Source organism: Tamandua tetradactyla, chromosome 4 (genome assembly GCF_023851605.1).
Source record: "Tamandua tetradactyla isolate mTamTet1 chromosome 4, mTamTet1.pri, whole genome shotgun sequence".
Lineage (NCBI taxonomy): Eukaryota > Metazoa > Chordata > Mammalia > Pilosa > Myrmecophagidae > Tamandua > Tamandua tetradactyla.
The window spans coordinates 78,042,323-78,057,852 of record NC_135330.1 but is presented as its reverse complement, the minus strand read 5'-3'; the positions used below and the strand labels follow the sequence as shown (position 1 = coordinate 78,057,852).

The 15,530-nt window shown below is 37.2% G+C and overlaps 1 long non-coding RNA gene across 1 annotated transcript; it reads right to left on the bottom strand.

The window, feature by feature from the left end:
* Nucleotides 1-6,035: 6,035 nt before the first annotated feature.
* On the bottom strand, nucleotides 6,036-15,270 carry LOC143679080 (uncharacterized). Its single transcript, XR_013173545.1, has 3 exons — nucleotides 15,059-15,270; nucleotides 7,469-7,568; nucleotides 6,036-6,167 (listed from the first exon to the last, which is right to left on the bottom strand). It is a non-coding gene; the product is annotated as an uncharacterized LOC143679080 (long non-coding RNA).
* Nucleotides 15,271-15,530: the final 260 nt, after the last annotated feature.

The window sequence follows — 15,530 nt, the reverse complement described above, 5'->3', positions numbered from 1 at the left end:
GAAGGAGTATGCCCCTCTGCACAAGGGTTGAAATTGCTTCCCAGCTGTGGCTGCAGCAGCAGCATCGATCCTCATCTGTTCCCCACCACTGAACTCTCCCCTGTGCACTGTAAACAAGCAGCACACCCTCTGACACCAGTGGGACCTGGCTTTTAGAAAGTAAGATTGAACGGCCATTTGGAGGGGTGACGGGTATAACCTAACACTCTGTACAAAGAAACCACAGTAATGAAGTAACAAGGAATTGGAAAATGTTAGAGCTGGAAGTCTCTTCAGCGTCATCTTGGCCAACCTCTTCATTTTACAGGTGAAGAAACTGAGGTCCAGAGAGGTTAATTGACTTATCCAAGGTCATGTTGTGAATTATTGCCCTTTTGTGGCTCCAGGACAACCTTAAACAAAATTATTTCTTTTAAGATTTCTAAGAGTTCAGAGTTCATCAGCTATAATAGTTTGAAATGCCTCCCTTTAGAACTCATTCCTTCTACAGGATTTAATGGGAGCCTGTAGTGGACGCATTCCACACATTACAGGTGATTATAAGAAAAGAAAGGAAAAGAGATCCTTGTACTTAAAAGTTTTACAATGTAATTGAGGATTTAAGATATATAAAAAGGAAGAGAAAAAAATCAAGTGCTTGATAATAGGATTAGTGTCATATTTAAATTGAATTACATTGTCTTAAGCTTTATCTTAAAGAAACTGACGGCTGTGGATTTGGATTATATATAAATGGCCATTCATTTCTTAGGGGCTGCCAACTAAAAGTGCTAAGAAAAGAAATTATATTCTGTGATTTCACCAATACACCACAGTTTTCTGGATATTTCAGCAATCATCCTCATCATTAGAGAATATGTTTATGACCCATGTAAAAACTGAATTTAAGTCTTGGCTTTTTGAAGCAGCTTCCTCTCTTGATTCTGGTTTCTTCATCCCTAAAATAAAGTGGTCATATCAGATGACTTTAAAAGTCTTACCAATTTTCACCTTCTACGTTCCCTTGATTAATGCATAACCAAAAATAAAATGCAAAACATTCCAAACGTTCCGGCTGATTTGCAATGGAAACTGTGGAAAATCCTGATACATCTCATTTTTAAAAATAAAAAAATATTTTTTGAGCAGAAAAATCCCACTGAGAATTTTATATAAAATGTTCCTGCTAGAATAACTGGTTTTAGAGCTATGCACTGTCAACCTTATGTTCCAGGACATATTTGGGTAAATTATCATGAATTCCATTGGGTAGAACAGTATCTTAGGATTAGAGCAATCAAAGTCAAGTTATACAGGCACAGTAGTTTAACAGATGTAAAACATATTTGACTATTCTCATTGGACCAATGTCAGAATAATTGTCAGAGACTAAGAGGTATCCATGCAGGCATTGGCAGTGCTTTGGTTAGGTAAATGAGCACTCATTGTCCACATGAAATTTCCCATGCCTGCTGCTACAAAATTGTTTCTAAGGGTAAGCATAATTAACTACTACTGAAAGTCCTGATTCAACAGCTGTCCTTTAAAAAGCTTTTGTGAAGGGTAGAATTCATACTTGATAGTGCCAGGTACCAGAGTCTCTTGGATGTGGTTAAATACTTGTTGCCAATGCAGCTTTAGCCAGTAATAATAGTTGATATTTATTGAGGGCTGACTATGGACCAGAAACTGTGCTAAATGTTTTGTATGTTTATCTTATTTAGTGCTCTCAATAATTGTATGATGTAGGTACTTTTATTATACCCATTAAATAGACAAAGAAACTGAAAATTAAAGGATTTTGTCATTTGCCCAAGATGCTTATGAGAAAAAGCAGATATTTGAAATAAGTTAGTTTGACTCCGTGGTTGCTAACGCTAACCTCTGTACAGAAACTATTGCATCTTCTAGAAGCCTGTGATTATTTTTATGTTGCTTTGAAGGAATATACTTTATGCAGTAGGATGAAGAGTATGCAGACAAGGTAGTGTGTGTGAGGCCAGTAAAGGAACAATTAGGGTTGTTGGGTTTTGTTGACTCTAGCTAATTGTATTTAAGTCGAATCTTACTGTACTTTCCAGCAAATGCAGAGCATGCTGGTGTATCACACCGCTGGAAGCAGGGGTGTGGGTGTAAGACTTAGTATGCATCGTTCCTTCAGAACCTTCACTTGCAGACGCAAACATGCATCATCCAACTCTGGTCTGAACAGTGAGTTCAGAAGCCATTTCATTATTCAAATTTCTGGTCTGCAGTGTTGTATGAAATATTGTTAAGAACTCTGTGCTTTAGGATCTGTGCAATATCAATACCCCTCCAAGCCTAAATCTCAGGCGCTGGTGCTTAATAATTTATATGACCACATTTCCCCCCTCTCAATGTTGTTAAAAATAATGAAATAGAGAACCAGCACTCTCAGAGAATGTAACAGGCCAATTTATGATTCTAATTCTCTGTTTGGTCATCTGAAATATACTATTTTATCAGTTTTATGCGTTTAACAGGTATTTCTTATAAGCAATTCCTACTTGCATTACTGTTCCATAAATGTTTTGGCTTCAAAGAGAAAATGTGTCCTTCAAACAAGTCTATTTCTTTCAGGGATTCTTCTGGGTGTGAATTCGTCTGTGTAGTGACTATCCAGTGTTTTCTGTTATCATCTTCTCCGGGTTCAATTCATTACCCCTGTTCATTATTCAATTTGTTGGGCTTTGAACATCTGAATAATTGAAAGCTATGCAAGTATTATAAATTATATCGCCCACGTTCATAATCCCAGTTTTAGAGTTTATAGCTTCACTGTAAAAATTCACTGTGTTGGAACCTGACATACAAGGTCTCATATTGAAAACAAATTAATTTATAAATACATTTTCTTCCTCCTCAAACTATATTTGTCAAAGCTAACACTTTTCAGTTATGATTTTCATGGCTTTTACTGCCATTGAAGACCAATGAAATGAGTATTTTACATATTCCTTTAATCATTCTTTTTTTGCAACAAATTTTTATTGAATGACTTTTACTCTTAGGACAGTGGGAGATAGGGGCATCCGCCTGTTCTCTTTGAGAAGAATGAGAGGGAAGGCAGGCTTTGCAGCCTGTTCAACTGTGACCTCCAGCTCCTAATGGCCTTCCCCCCAAATCTCAAGACAACAGCAATAACCCAAATCCACAGCAATTCTGCCCCTGGAATCTCTGCCCCAGGCTCTCCTTGACCCAGCCGGAGGGCTGGCAGACTCTGTAGCCTCCAGGGCAGGAACTCTAGATCTTTGCTCAGCATATGACATCGGAATAAACTTCTCAATGAACATAACCAATCTGCCCTTTGAAACGTTTACAACAAGCATGCAACTGGGAATTGTGTCTCATGTAGTCATATGGACCCATTTCTTGGTTTGCTTGGGTTAGACATAGTTTTTTTTGTCCCAGTTTAGTTATTGATAGTGCCCCTATTCACTTTTTTTTGGGGGGGGGGGTGCATGGTCTGGGAATGGAACCCAGGTCTGCAGCGTGGAAGGCAAGAATTCTACCACTGGACCACCCGTACACCCCTCCTTTAAAGCACATTGTTTGGAGGATACCTTCTATGTTTGCCCAATTCATAGAAAGGATCTGAGCAGAGGTGGCAGAAACAAGTACCAGTAGCATGGAGACGTTTGCTTTACTCAAGATTAAGGCTGCTGGTAGAAGAAGGTCTGGTAGCTTCTTGGCCAGCCTCCATTCATGTTATTGCTGAGTGGCTAAGGAGAGTTCCTTTCCTTCTCATATCTCTTCTCTTCTCTCCCGTATTTGGAGTTGGTGCATCTTAGCTATGCTTTATCTAAAGGCAACCCCTTGTGTCAGCACATAATTATATTCAAGGCAGTATCTTAGTTAACAGTTTTGAGACGGGAAGGAAAAGAACCTAACTAGGATATTTATGCCATGATAGATTAGCTACTATTTGGTTAGTATTACTATATCTATAAATAGTTCAGGTTATAGGAAGATTGAAGAGAATAGTAATAATTTTTAAAATTCACCATCCTGCTTAAAAACATAAAACATTACCAATACATTGAACTCCCCAGTATTCTACATTCCTGCATGCTTTCTCCACGACTGCAATATCCTTTCCTTACTCAGGCAAGGATATGTTGAATGTAGCCTTCTTTTTATCCTACTTTTTAAAATAGTTACAGTATGTAGCATATAATACAAGAGGTAGAATTGCTTTCATATTTTAAACTTTATATAAATGATGTGCAATTTTTCTCAAAATCTTAATTGGAAAAGTAGTCCACGATTCCCCATGTAGGGACAGCTGATGCCTTTTGACTCTTCTATGACATATGAATAAACCACTATTTATCTGCTGCACTCTTTTATGTTCTTAAAAACTATTTTGCTAAGAATATTCTTGACCATAAGTATAAAAATAAAAATGGTCTTCAAAATGGCTGTACTGATTTATAGTCCCACAATGATAGGAGAAGTTTTGAATCACTGTTACATAATTTATTTAGCTCAGAAAATTAGGCAACCAGAAGATATTTATTGAGCACCTATTATAAATATGAGACCTGTCCTAGGTAGCCATTAAAGGCAGATGCAAAGGCATGCAAGAGAGTCCCTACAATCTGAGTTGAAGCAGTAGAATATACATGCACAGTGAAATTCCTTATAGATACAAAAATGTTGAGTAGCTACGACATGTCAGGTATTGTCTTAGGCAGTGGAAGTACCAAAGGATTAGATTTTGGTTTTCATCCCTGCTCACAAAGACAATGGGCCATGGACAGCAAGTGCTTGAGTAGCTGAGAGGACAGTTACATGAATCCAACTGGTGTTGAGGTGGCAGAGGGGAAGTTTGACAAGAGAAATGAGAACCGACGTCGAGAGGAATTGGAGAATGCTCTTGGAAGAAGTGTTGTGAGTGTCCTGACTCCCCTCCTCATTCGCACCTTCTGTACAATGGTGGTTATATACCACTTTGGTGAAATTTTCAGTTTTTGAAGGAGCAACTCAGAAATGAACATGTTTCATAAATGTAAGTAAATGAGTTGATTACTCAGGGATTTTATTGCTATTGGAAAATTCAGCTACGTAAGATAAAATATCCGTAGCTACTTAAATATTTTTTTTTATTCTCTGCACACTTTAGAAAAATACATTTTTTTTTATTCTACGTGCACTTTAGAAAAATTTAAACTCTACATATATAGACTTTTGTTTGCTGGAGAAAAAGAATTGTTATAAGAAGAAAGAAAAGCTACTTATTTTTTATGGGACTTCTGCATAAATCTTATATCTATAACATAATCTAGTGACATAAATTTTAGCAGCTTGTTTCTGTTTCACCTGCTGTGGAACCGGTGCTGTCCTACAGCAATATCCAAGAGTGGAATTGAGCTATTTGCTGGTGTCATAAATAAGAAAGGATGTCATGACTGTTTTCATTTGACTGAGCAGTAATGGAGTTAATTATACTTTCAGTCTCTTTGTTTTTGATCTGTGTTTCCAAAGTCATCTAAGCTTTTGGGAGTCCTCATATTTTAACTCTTTCCTTGTCTGAATGGATTTCATGACTTTTAGGATGTCACAGCTACATATTCTTATTCTCTTTAAGATTTTCACCTTCCATCTGTAATTGCCCAGATGAGTTTGACATTAATTTCTCTTCAAAAGGATATGGAAATTGACAATATTATTTTGCACTTGGCATATGATTTTAAATTTTGGTGTTTTATATAAATTATCTGTGGATGAGGAAGGATTTTGGCCAATTTTCTAGTTGATACAGACACAAGCAAGATAAATGACTTCCACACTTAACCCAGTAGTCCAAGAAGAGAGTTAGGAGTGGATTTATAATTCTTTTGGGTATTTTTGTTGTAATTATGAACAATTGTTGAAACACAAAAGCAATTCCACAATTTTTTGCCAAGCTATCATTTAATGATTAACTTGAAAGATTATACAAATTGATAAATATGCATGAACATATTTATATATAAATATATATAAACACTTGGAGACATCAGATTAACTTTATCTTTATTCATATCCTTATATAAGACTATATCTACACAATCTTAGAAATTTCTGATCATTGGATTGAGTCAGTGTGTTTTCTTTAGCTTTATTCAATTCTAAAGTTAAATTTTTTATGTAGATAGTTTTCCATTTCCTTGGCAATCAAGATCCTAAAAAAGAAAAGTGAGAAAAACTGTTTGCATGCTTTATTTCTATAACAACAAATACTGAGATATTGAGAAATAGGGAAATCTTAATTTTTGGTTTTATAAATTGCTGAACAATTTGGACAGCTAAGATATGGGGAAGGCAGCATATAGTATTCTCATCTATACATGCACACATATTTACACTCCATATACATTAAAAATAATAAAATAAATTTATAACTTTCATCATTTAATTTGATTTAAAAGGTGATTTTGCTTTTTAATAGATAGAGCTCTGTCGTAATGTCCCCTTGGTAATAAACAGCTTCACACAAAAGTTATCTGATCCGTAATAATTCTCATAGGTTGAGCTTGTCTTCAAAGCGGATTTAAAATATTCCCAATCTGCTTCTTTTCCTTCATATTGAAACTGCTTAGAAAATACTGACATAAAATTATGTCATACTCTCTTTTGTTTCCTGTACAAACGGCTTTTACTATTTATCATGTTATTACATTGATTGCCATCATTTTTATGAAGAACTTGAGTCAGTCAGTTTTCATCACAAAAAGAGACAGGTTAAATGCAAGAAGACAACTCTAAAAATAGGTCAGGAAATTGTGGAGGGATTTTGTTAAATCTAGGGGAGAAGTTGATTTAGAGTTAGAGTCCACTCTAAGTTAGAAAAGGATCCTTTGATTTTTGGCCTGAGGTTTTCCTGTAAGGAGTTAATGTACTTCTGCCTGGCAAGGGGGTAGAAGATGAGGGGTGGTGTCAGTTGTCAAGTATTGTCTACAGAGCTGAAGAAGACATTTCTTCTGATCTTGGGCACTGATGTATGAGGCCAACGGGCTTCTTTTATACTTCGGGATATTGATAGGGAATTTTGCTGGTGACTCTGTCAGGTCAACCCTGGACTCACATTTATGGACCCAAGTGCTGCTATGGCAAAATCCCTTTGCAAATTGATAGGAAAGTAACCTGGGTGAGAATCCTCCTCATCATAGGACATAGCTAGTCAGTGAAAACCTTCTGAGTTTAAAAAGTGGGTAGGGGCGCCATGGTGAATCACATGTTGTGGTGGTTTAATGGCTTGATTTTAATGTGATCAAGATTAAATTGGATCTGCTCTTCAAAAGTAAACAAAAGAAAGTACTTCTCCAAAACAACTCCAAAAAAGCAGAGTTGAAAAGGGGAAACAAACAAAAACCAGGCACTTGAAAGCTGCGCAAGGTTCACCTCAGTGTGACGTGTGTAAATGTGGAGGAGGGATGTGTGCTCCCTGTTTTTAACAGGCACATGCTTCAACCAGGGAACTCACCCTATGACTCACTCGGAAAGTGACACATCTTTGGCATTCCAAGGACGTTTTAAAACTACAATCCCAGCTTGTTGGTTTTTTGAGTGTTTTAGGATGTCACCTACAAAAAAACAAATAAACATTATTCACTTGTTCTATGAATGCTACTGAAATTCCACATTTAAAAGTGTATATTTTTAACTGAACATCAGCCTTTTACTAAAGGAAGGTCAAATTTTCCTCCCTATGAAGTCTTTCAGGCTCCCCACCCAGTTTGCATATTGAGCTTCCCAGAACTGTTTCCACTCCGCAGGGCACTTGAGCATGAAGAGCACAGTTCACAATGTCTTTAGCTGCAAATTGGTAGGCAGATGGGCTCCAGGGGTGCGGCGAGGAGGGGCCCAGCCATGAAGCCCAGCCTGTTTATTGCTGAGGAAGTTCTGATCAAGTTTATGGTGTTAAAGACTCCAACATATCAACTCCATTGAAGAGCAGGACAAGCCATTGTAAATATGAACCATCAAAGCATTAGCCATTTCAATGAAATGAAGCAAATCAATTGTTTTTTAGAAAGGTGCCTTTCAGATCTCCTTTCTCAGGCTCTGAGTTTCTGCATTAAGTTCACATTAATACAACTTGTGCTACAGGGATTTTAGCGCAGGATCTTGGAAGGTCACTAAACTATGATTTCCTCAATCAGTGGTCAGATAATAAGCTTGCTACCTTAAAGAAATTTAAAATTATTCAGTGGCATTCCCATTAACATTAAAACTAAATACTTAAATAATTGCAGTTATTCAGGTTCTGAATTTGCTTCTATCAATCACTACTTTTTTCATTAACTTTTTTCCCCTCAAGTGTGTTATTATTTATTATAATTTATATATGTAAGAGATGTGCATAGGCTTAGATATACAGTTTTTTAAATCAAAATATTTTTGCTTAATCTATTGTATCTTTGTTCTGTAAATAATTTCAGCTACGAAGATGATGCTGAATGGGGTTTCTGAATAATGAGTAATGTAGTACAGTAATTACCGTATTCCATTCTGAATATTTCTTTTAACACATTGAGTGCCTTCTATATAGCAAACACTAAACTTTGCACCCTAACATGCTATTTCATTGAACGTAAACATTATCAACCTCCATATGGTGTAGGAGAGTCTTGAGATCAGGGATCTTGTTTTGTGAAATTTTGATTATCCTTAAGGATGTAGTGAAGTTCCTGCCAATTTAGATAATTATAAATTTAAGTACATAACTTTTAATATTAACTTCACGGTGATAATTTGAATTCAAGAGATCAAATCCTTTGGACAAGGCAGAAGCAAAATAAGAAAGGACTGATTTTTGATATAACACCAATATTTTACAAAATATTTTGGAAGTCAATGTTACTTTTAAATTGGGAGGGACGGAGATTTGAGGAATAAATTCTGACCTAAAAATTACATTTGTATTTTAAAAGTTATTAAATGCAAAAATTAGCCAGCACCTAGGTAGAAGGTTTGGGAATCTCTTTGAGGTGAGATATCTTAATTAAAACCAGGTGATGAAAATAAGAACACTTTACCCACAAAGAATTACTCTCTTTAAATGGGCTAAATGTTAGTTTTGTACACAACTTAAGTAGGTAGAGATAGATAATTAAGATAGATAGGTACAGATAAGTGGTATAGATGACAGACAGACATAAGTGAATTTTATTAGGAAGCAGGCACTGTTCTAGTTATTGCAAAATATAGCATAGAACTTGGAGAAGACATTACCTGCCATCAATGGATTCACAATTTTGTTAGTCTGGAAACAGACAGTGAACAGATCATTTTAATAAAAGTCAAGTGGGTGAGATGGAGGTCATAGTGGCACAATGCAGCCAAGAGATAATTGCAAGGGAGAAAAAAAAAGAAAAACAGCCATTAGAAGTTCACTGTGGCTGGAATCAGGTGGAGTGGGCAGGTAAATTCTGATGCTAACTGTAAACTTTGCTAAAGATTTGCTTCTTCCACTCCCTACCCCAAGGCAAACAGGAGCCATTCAAAATTTGCGTGGAGCTTCTTGATCTGAAGAGCACTTTGAAAGAATCCTCTATCTCCAATGTGGAGAATGGATTGGAAGATTCAGTCCAGTAGCAAGCAGTTGTGGTTAAAGCCGGTGAGTTTGTAATGAGTCCACCGGGTGGTAGTAAGGGTGGGAAGGAGGAGAAATGGAGAGAGTTGAGAAAAAAGTACGAGGTGGAATTGCCAGTGTTTAGAATTGATGACTAAGAGAATAAAGGCTCAAGGACTTCCCAGCTGGCAACTGAGAGGGGATGGTGTTCACAGATGTTAGTAACCCAGGAAAATAAACATTTATTTGGAGGAGGGTAGCATAAAAGTGGTGATGAGAGAGAAAGACTGATTAATTTAATTTTGGATCTGTTGAGTTTAAAGACTCTCAGAAACATGCAAGTGAAAATATTCAGTAGATTGCTTGTAGATTAGAAAATAATTTTAGAATAGTGAACTTGGAAATCACAGCATTTTCTGCTCTTCCTTAGCTTCAAAATGCTAGTTTAGCTTTTGCAAAACTAGTCATCTTGTAGCAAGCAGGCCCCTTGCAGCAGGTAGACCTCTCACCCCTCCTTGCACATTTAAACCACTTCCTCTTTAAAAATTCCCCCAATTCCTCTGAGCAGCCAGAACTACACATGAACAGGATGCTTGCTCCAAGAACAGGTAAAACTGCACGTAGGCAAGATAAGACTAATTCCTGTAAAGAAACCTCTCTGCTCACCGCTCATCTGCTTCTGTAAACACAGCTTCGAGCCCTTCCCGATTAAAACCAGCCAGTTGTTTACCTTGTCTTTAACACATCATCCTATCTGTAAAAACTGATGTTAAGCTTTTGTTTGGGGCTCAGACTTTCAGAGGCTACTCAGCTGAGCCCTATGGCCATGGATGAATAAAAACCTACTTCCTGGAACATCAGAGCCTCAGCCCTGGTTTGTTCTGTTTCCACGTAATGGTCCTGGAGGCTTGCAGCTTTGTCCCTGGTTACCTACAACAATCTAAGAAGTCTTTGTTTTTTTATTACCATCTATATCTATTTAGTGTCTGTGTTTTAGAGTACAGTAATTTGTGATTTTTTAAATATTACTTTGTAGAAAATAATTATGGTCATTATGAGCAGAGATTGTGAAGAGGCACTTCTGAGGTGGAATTCCAACTCTCTTACTTTTCACCTATGTGACTGTTCCAACCCAGAGCTTGGAGGGCTTGAGCTGGGACAGCCCTAAGACCAAAGGCTTCCCCAGGCATGGAGTCAGACGTGACTTTTCATTCGGACAAATGTACTGGAAGAGGATTCTTCCCAAGGGTAGCTGGTCGGGAAATGGAAGTCAGCACCCCCAAGAAAGGCACGGAGGGCAAAGGAGTTCAGGACAAAGATGTTTCATTGAGTGTGACAGCAGAATTTCAGCAGGGTCTTAGGACACAAGGGTTTCGAGTTTTGTTAGCAGCAGTGATCAGGAGAGGGGCGTTCCAGTGCCCTGTTTACGATACCATTTGTGTATTCTTTCTGCCCTGAGGAGGTCTGAGGACCTTTAATGTCTGTCCTGGTCATTGGGCGGCTATGTGCAGTGACCTGCTCTCAGTATGGAGGGAACCCCGGGCCCTGGAGCCCTACAGTGACTGTGGACATTTAACCTCTGCAAATCTCAGATTCCTTAACTGTAAAAGGAAGTTTTCGTTAGCTGAGTGGTGGCATGGTGATGAGGATTAGATGGAAGAAGATGTGAAATGGTTGATGGAGGCATGATGCTGCAGGGGCTTAATAAATGGCCATATTAATGTTAATAAGATAAATATTTTCAAGCAGTATTATATAGTAGACATTATAATACTGACAAATAGATGCAAGGCAATGAAGAATATTTATTGAGCTTCTACTATTTGCCAGGCCCAGTAGTATGCACTGATAATACAAATAATTCTTGCTTTGCCCTTAGTATCTTGGCACAACAAACATTAACTTTTATGCATAGAACTATTAAAGGTAGGAAAAAATACTTAGCTCACTGAAGAAGGAATAATTTATTTTGACTTGGGGTTGGGGTTGGAAGTGAAGTCCAAAAAAATTCTCAAAGGAGATGAAATCTGAACTGGGCCTACTCGAGAATATTATGCAATATAAAAATTTGGGGTCTGTTTCTCCATTAACTTGGGAAGTCAATATTGGTGGTGTTAGACCCCTACTCTTTCTCACAGCTTCTTGTCCTGATGCTAAAATAATACTGTATTAGGGAACTTATAATGACTGATGAGACTATTTTAGAAAAATAATCTGAGCACTTTGAAAGATCTGTATTTTGTTAATTCAGATTTAATGAAGAAAAAATATTTTGAAAGCTCAAGTATGCAGTGTGACTGGCTGGATTCAATTTTCTTATTTGTAAAATAAGGTTATTCAAAAGATAAACATGAGGAAGAGACAATGTAAAGGTAAATTTAGACTTGAGTCAGCCTGCCTAAATTCGGGTTTTAGTTCTATTGCATACTAGTTGTGTGACTGTGGGCAAGTTACTAACTTCTCTGAGCTTCAGTTTCCTCATCTGTAAAATAAGGATACTGATAACCTATCTCAATTGTTTCGTTACAATTTAGTGAGCCATTTGTTATTTCCTCACTATTTACAATACTACCTGTGACAGTTTGAAAGTATTATGTACCCCTAAAAAGCCATGTTTTAATCCTGATCCAATCTTGTGGTGGCAGCTGTTTCTTCTAGTTCTAATTGAACACAGTAGGTTGGAATCTTTTGACTAGATGATCTCCACAGAGATGTGACACACTCAGTTGTGGGTGTGACTTTTGATTAGAGGCAGATGTGGCTCCACCCATTCCAGGTGGGTCTTGGTTAGTTTACTGGAATCCTTTGAAAGTGGAAACATTTTGGAGAGAGAGCCAGAAACAACAGAAATGACAGAGCTGACAGAGAGAGAGCCAACAGAAACTTTAGGGCCAACACAGAGAGAGCAGAGACATGGATGTTTGGAAATGCTTGGAGCCCAGCAGACATTGCCGTGTGCCTTCCCATGAGATGCCAAGCAAGCCAGAACCTGGAGAGAGCCAAGGGAAGCCAAGAGATGAAAGCCAGCCCCAGAGAAGCCGAGTGAGGAACCCTCACACAGGAACAGAGGCTGAAAGCAGCCGAGCCCAGGAGCAGGGGACCAGCAGATGCCAGCCACGTGACTTTCCAGCTGACAGAGTGTTCTGTGCTGGATCAGCCTTTCTCGAGTGAAGGCAATCTCCTGTTGGTGCCGTAATTTGGACACTTTCACTTCCGTAGAACTGTAAATTTGTAACTTATTAAATTCCCCTTTTGTAAAAGCCATTCCAGTTCTGGTATGTCGCATTCTGGCAGCTAGCAAACTAACACCATATTTTTTTATATATTAAATTCTTCCATAAAGTAAGTAGCTTTGGGAGCTTTCTAATATATTCATTGCTCTGTCTTTCTATCTTCAAACCAGTATGATATTTTGTTAATTGTCTTAGTTTTAGAAGATTTAGTTTTAAATGCATTGAAATTCAGTTCTTTCCTCATTATTCTTTTTATATACATGCATACACACCTATGTATGATTGGTTTTGTTAGTTTATTTATTCTTCCAGGTGAATGCAAGATCAGTTTTTTAAAGGTACAAAATAGAATCCCATTGGAATTGTATTAACCCACAAATTAATTCAAGAGAAATGGACTACTAGATCTTGCCAAACAAAAATGTCATTTTTTTCCCTAAATCTTCCATATCCCATAGGAAAATTTTGTATTTTCTTCACAAAAGCCTGTTTCTTACTTATTGCACTCATTTCTTAATATTTTATATGTATTTGTTGCTAATGTAAATGGAATAATAAATTTTCCATTATTTTTCTGATCAGTGCTCTTCTATAAAAGTTATTGACTTTCAATATTCATTTTGCAACTACCACATTTCTGAATTGTTTTGTGTCTAAAAGTCTCTAGTAGATTCTCTCTGGTTTTCTGGAGAATGCTTGAATAGTGACTTTTGCACTTATGACTTCATAGGAAAGAAATGAAATTACATTTATAAATATTTTATGGATTATTGTTTGGAAATATAAGTTCCTCCAGTGAACATAGGTTTAAAAAATTTAAAAAGGATTTTTATACTTTATAAAAGCTTTAGGAGTTTATATTAAAATATTGAAATAAAATAAGTTATACTTGGCATTCGGTGGTAAATATAATTCTATTCTTTCTTACAAATAAAATATTTTGAACTTATTTGTATATTCTTTCTAAATTACAGAACAGTATAATTATTTATTTGCCTTGCTTTACTCCTTATAACTCTCTAAATTATGGGAGGTTAAGAAGATACTCAGGGTTTCCCAGATGAGAAAGTTTAATAGTTCCTTTTGTTTCCCCCTTTGGACCCTCAAGGGACTATACCAATACTTTCGAATTATCAGCCCACCACAGTCTGAAATATATCTGAGTATTACATTGAGCTGTGCAGAATTACAAGGTCTCATTCCCATTCTGGACTCCAGGAGATTGAGTTTTTTAAATGAGCTATCCAGACAGGTTGATTTAGATTGTGTGTTACAGAAAATTTAGGTTCTAGACATAATAAGCCGCTTTGCCTTTGGAATCATATAGTACGTGAAGCTCTAGAGTGATGCACTATCATCTTTTACCCTGTATTCTGGGATTTACCATAGATCCAGTCAGATTGGCTTCGTTTTTGTCTCTAATTGAGGCTTGATCTCTTTTTCGGTCACTTTCACTCATATTGTATAGAGCTCCACTAACTTTCAGGGCTGCAGCACTCCATTTCTGGGTCTGCAGTGTCACAGGGTTACTCAAAGTTCCTTGGAAATACCAGCTGATACACATATAGCTCAGTGTCTCAGAACCTAGAAATAAATTTACAACTTCTGACTGAGTGTGACTACTATAAGGGTTTACAGTCTAGGCTCCCATTTTCTTATACGTGTATTCTGAAAGAGACTTTAGCTTATTGTTCTTTTGTTTTTGGGATTATTTGGCACAACACATTATCCTTAAGGTTTATTCAGTTCATTGCCTGTTTCTTGCCATCCTTTCTTTTGGCTGCTGCACCATATTCTATCGCATTGATGTATCACATTTCGCCATTCTGCTTCTCAGTCACTGCATCCTTTGGCTCCCTCCATCTACTGGGCATCATGGATAATGTCCAAAATAAACAACCCACACCTTACAGTAGCCCCACTTGGTTGTACAATCAACAGCACCCTCAATTTTAGACAATTTTCACTGGTCCATAGAGACAAAGAACCGACAAACACAGCCTCACCAAATATCAAACCAAAACTACCCCTTATCACTTATCCCCTCCTCCCCAATTATTTGCCTCTGGTAGTGCTATGGTACTGTTGATGTCTTCCTATTAACTGTAGGCCATAGCATGCATTTTTAGTTTTCCCACACATACTTCTACTAGACTCTTTGTCCAATATCAAACCTGTGAATTAGTTCATATGAGAACTTATTTATAGTTTCAGACTTAATCAGTGGGATACATGACACTATGCATCCCCTTACAATCATACTCACCTTCAATATGGCAATGTTACTTTCAGCCCCACTAATAAGTTATCATCACTTCTTTCCATTCCCTTGGATTTAAGTTCAACCTCATTAGGTAGCCTTTCTTGTGTCTCTAGTTTCTGTGTACCTCCAAGTCAGCTGTGTTCTGTAGTGTCACCTCTGAGATTACCTTTACCAGAGTCATAATAGTGAAATCATGCAGTACCTGTCCTTTTGTGTCTGACTCATTTTACTCAGCATTATGTCCTCAAAGTTCATCCATGTTGTCATATGCTTTGGGGCCTCATTTCATCTTAACTAAATTCATTGTATGTATATACCATGTTTTGTTTATCCACTCTTCTGTTGATGGGCACTTGGATTGTTTCCATAAACTTTGGGGATAATGTGTTTCCGTCTTTTGGCACTTGTGAAGAGTGTGTTCATTAGTGTGTTCATGAACATCGGCTGCTCATGTCACTGCTCTCAGCTCTCCTGC